The sequence below is a fragment of the Sarcophilus harrisii genome, chromosome 3 (genome assembly GCF_902635505.1).
Source record: "Sarcophilus harrisii chromosome 3, mSarHar1.11, whole genome shotgun sequence".
NCBI lineage: Eukaryota > Metazoa > Chordata > Mammalia > Dasyuromorphia > Dasyuridae > Sarcophilus > Sarcophilus harrisii.
This window is the reverse complement of record NC_045428.1, coordinates 594,705,956-594,710,727: the sequence shown is the minus strand read 5'-3', so window position 1 is coordinate 594,710,727 and position 4,772 is coordinate 594,705,956.

Genomic DNA, 4,772 nt, shown 5'->3' with positions numbered 1-4,772 from the left:
CTCAGTTGTCCGGTTGCTGCATGGAGAAATGGGAAAGAATCCGGCTGCTGTGGTGGGCGGTCTGGCCCCAAGCTAACCCCCTGTGAGGGCTTCTCCCGCAGCCCTTCCAGGGGTCCCATGATGACCCTGGGGTCCCCAGTCCCTCAGACCCCACCGTTGTCTTTCGGATTCGCGCTCGTGGTTTTCTGTCTATAATATGGGGTGTGGGGAAGGGAGGGCCGGGACCCGTCTGCCAACCGCTCTGGCGGCCCATTGGCCAAGTTTGTGTGTGTCTCTGGGAGAGAAGGGCCTTCCCTCGGTCCCTTCGAGAACAAAGGACTGATGACAACAGCGTAAGGGGGTAGGGCACAGTTCCAGCATCCAAGGGTGTCCCCACCTTTCCTAATCGGAACACAGAACTTCCCTCCCTGCCTCTGAGGGCATATGAGACATAGGTTTGGGCCCTTCAATTACAGACTGGGCTGGGTCCAGAAGGAGAGGGTGGGGGAACCAGTCAGATCAGAGTCAGACCCAGGGTCTCCCTCCCAGGAGCCCTTAAACACCCAACGGAGGGACCTTCAAACTTGGCCCCGGTGAAACCCAGACTAGGGAGAGAGGGGCACTAGGACTGAGCCCGGGCATCTGGGCGAGTGGGGTGCCCAGGGCTCCTCCCTCCTGTTACTCAAGTGTCTTCCTGCATCACTGAATGAGGAAATAAGCAAACATTAAGCGCCTGCTGAGTCCCCTATGTGAATTACATTTTCAATTTATATTTGGGGAGACTGAGGCAGGCAGTAGTACAGTGATGCTGGGTTTGAGCTCTGTCTGCTTCCCAATGAGTGTGCACTCTCCACCCAGTCACCCTGCTGCTGTTACCTGATACTGTCAGGGAGCTTCAAAAAGACTTGTAGGAGCATAGATTTGAGACCTGGAAGGTGCTGAGGGACTAGTCTAGTCCAACTCCCTCCTTTTAGCAATGAGGAAACAGCCCATTAAGGAAGAGACTCCAACCCCCCAAAAAAAGTCCCCACTGGTTATCTGATCCATACAGTGAGAGCGGTTTTGTGGTGGAAGCTCCACTGGTGTCTGATTTCCCAGCATCCTCGTGGAGTGCAGGTATGGCGGCCCTACTTTACAGCGCAGGAGGTTGAGACTCAGAGGGGTGGGTGTCCGCCTGTTGCTGCTGGGAGCCGGACCGGCTTTCCCAACTCCCCTCTGGAGCTCCGGCACCCTCTGCCAGTGGCTCCTTTCTGCTCAGAGGGGCTTTCTTACGCTCAGATTGGGGGGGGGGGCAGGGCTGAATGTCCAGTAGTGTTCCAGCAGGGACCTGGGAGGCATCCCTTGTGACGCCCCTGCCCTCACGCTCACGCACAATCCTGCCTGGGTGGGATGGCTCAGTCCTCTCCGCCATCCCTCCCTCAGAAAGCACTTGGGAGTGGACCGGGCCACAAGAACACGTGAGGGGCCAAATACAAGGTGCCCCCTTGGGCTGAGGGTCTAGATCCTGGAACCACAACTGCACCAGGTGTCACCCGTGGCTCAGAGGGTCCCCACTGAGAGTGGGTGTCCCGCTTGACTCAAGCCCCGTTAGAGCATCACAGCAAGGGCTCCCCTGACATCCTCCTACACGAACTATCTGGGTACATGGGGAGCCTTCCATGCTTTAAAAACTCATTCCATGGGGCAGCTAGGTGGGGAAGTGGCTAGAGCCCAGTCCCTGAGTCAGGAGTTCAAATCTGGCCTCAGACACTTAACACTTCCTGGCTGCGTGGCCCTGGGCAAGTCACTTAACCCCAAGTGCTTAGGGAAAAAAAAATCATTTAACCATTCCCTATGGGTCTCATTTAACATCCCAGCAACCCTCAGGCTACACCTGAGAAAATGGCAGCGAACAGAGGTTGTGGCAACCCTTAAGTGTGAGTATGAGTGAGTTAGAACTCGAACCCAGATCTCCCAGACTTTAATTGGCTGGGGAGGGTCCGAGCCCCAGTAGTACAAGGACAGGGGAAGGTACCGGAGATGATTTAGCCTGGAGAAGAGAAGGCTCAGGGAGACAGCGTATTCAAGTATTGCAAGGCTGTGCTTTGCGGGGGTAAGGGGGAGGGGGTTGGGGGGGGGGCGCAAGCTTGTTCTCCGGTCACTGAGAGCAGGAGAGAGCTGTTCCAAATAGTAGAACGGGCGTCCGCAGCTGGGGCGCCGGCCGCTCTTGAGGGTCCTCGAGCCAAAGCCCGCGTCACCCAGCGCGCAGGGGCCGGAGGGAGTTCTTGCGGACGCCGAGGCCGGCCCGGCCCGCGGGGTCCGAGCCCTGCCCTCGGAGCCCGGCGTCCTCTCGGAGGGGGGCAGAAACCTGCTCTCCCTCCCCCCCCCCCCCCAGCCTCGGCCCCCGGCCTCGCTTCCAGGCTTAGCCCGGCCCCGCCCCGCCTGCCACGTGCGGCCCCTCCCATTTCCCAGACCACTCGGACTCGCTTTGGTTTTCCGATTTTATTGGGGGAGGGGCGGGGGGGGGGGGAGCGGGGGTCGGAAGGCCCGAGTGGGCGAGCTGGGGCGGGCGCTCACTGTCTGATCTTCAGCTCCCGGGCCATCTGGCAGAGCGCGCAGGGCAGGCAGAAAGTGAGCGAAGCCCAGTCGTTTCCAACGGAGCCCTGCGGACGGAAGGGAGAGGGGTTAGGGGGGATGGAGGGCGGTAACGGCCCCCTTCCTTTGGGGTCCGGGCCCCCCTCCCTGGGGCCCCCCCTCCCCCCCCTCCAGGTCCCCCACCCCCTTTGGAGCGCCCCCATGCCGGTGCAAGGGGTGGGGGCCCCCCCCCGGGTTGGGTCGGAGGCCCCCCGGGTCCCCCCCTCTCCCCCTCCCCCCACCCTCTCCCCCCCTCCCTCCTTTCCTTCCTTTTCCCCCCCGTTTTTGGCGAAAGCCCGGAAAAAAAGCCCCTGACCGGAAAACCCTGAATTTTGAGATCCTTCCCGGGAAAGGGAAAATTTGGTTGACTTGGGCTTAGGGGAGGGCTGCAGGTGGGGCTGCGGGCGCTGGGGGTCCCCAGGGCTTCAGGGGCAGGGCCAGGGCTGCTGGGGCTTGCGGGGCGGCTGGGGCGCCTCACCAGGGGGCTGCTGAGAGCAAGGGGAGACCAGCTGGGGGTGTTGGCTTTGGGGCTGGCTTCCTCCCTCCCCCCCCTTTTCCCCCCTCTGGAAGGGAAAGAAGGAAGGGCCGGAGGAGTCGCAGGAGCCGCGCCTCCTCGGGAGCCGGGGCCCTCCGATTTGGGCCACCCGGCGGGGCTGGGGTGTCTGGGACGCACGGGGGTCTCCCTCCCCCTCCCAGGCTCCGGCTTTCTGCAGCTGGGGAGCGCGGGTGCACATCTGGACAGCCGGCGCCTCTTTCACAGCCGCATCCCATCTGCCGGCCTTCCCCGCGGGCGGGCTCCGGGGGACCTCTCCCTCCCAGTAGGCAGGACGGGAGTGGGGGGAGTGGGGGCTTCCTCTTGCACATCTGGGGTCAGGGGGCGTCTTGCGCATCGGGGCCGAGGGCCACATCTGGGACAGGGAGGGAGCGGGCGTTCCTCCTCCACATCTGGGGGCGGGCTGCACGTCTGGGGGGCCCGGGCCGGCTTCTCGGCTGTGTCCGCGCGACCCCGGGGAGGGGGAGGGGAGGGGAAGCCGAGCGGCCGGGGCTCTCTCAGCGGAGCGCACCTTTGCCCTTCACGTTGTCGTGCATCTCGAACTGCATCCTCGCGGACTGGGCGCGGGTCAAGGCGGAGAAGAGGCCGGTTCCGGAGGCGCCTGGAGCCTAGGAGGAGTGGGGGTGGGGAGGGGCGGGGGGCTCTGGAGTGAGGGGCGGCGGAGTGTGGCGAGCGAGGGGGACGCTGGGGAGGGAGAGAGATCCCGGCTCAGCGCCCCCGCCGCCCTCGCCCGCTTCCTCCGGGAAGCTCTCGGTAGCGAGATTCATCCCTCGGGGCCGAGAATCTCCATCCCCGTCCCCGCGCCTCCAGATCGAGAGGACAGATTCGGAGGCGGAGGAAGCGCAGAGGGCAGAGCCATCCGAATGGCCGGCGCCGGGGAGAAGCGCGGGCGCTCGGCAAGAAAAAGCCCGAGACAAGCCCGGTTCGGCCCGAGACCCGGAGAGCTGCGATTTCGCAGCCTTCGGAGCTCCAGGTCGGGAGGCTGCAGGTGGCCCGAGGTGGAGGCCAGCCTCCCCAGGAGGCCTCCTTGGACTAGCCGGAGACTGAGCCCTTTGCCACACCCACGTGGCCTCGGGGCCTCCACCGGTACATCGAGGCAGAGTAGCAGAAAGACCCCGGAGAGCAAAAGGAAAGAAGGTACCTGGAGATGAGGGAGAGACAGAGACACCGAGACAGGGAGAGACAGAGACACCGAGACAGGGAGAGACAGAGACACCGAGACAGGGAGAGACAGAGACACCAAGACAGAGAGAGAGCGAGCCAGAAAGCCCACGAGCCGGGCAGCCGAGAGATGGGAGCCTTCAGAGCCAAGGGGGGCGCAAAGCTGCCCCTGGAAAGCCCGGATGGCCCGGACAGCCGGGGCTCACTGAGGGAGGGAGCCGACAGAAAGTGGGGGAGAGAGCAGAGGAGCCGGGGCTGCCCGGCCTGGGGGGCTTCCTTCCTACCTGGGCAGCAGTGGGCGGCGGGGCTCTCGGCTTTCTTCTGATCTCCTCACTGGTACCTGGTCTGGCTGGGCGAGCCTCCCGAGCGTCTTTAATGGGAGGCCACAGGGGGGGCGGGCTGGGCAAAGGGCCAGAGGGGAGTCCCTTCCCCCCCCTCCGGGCCCCCAAGCCAGCTCATGGGGGGA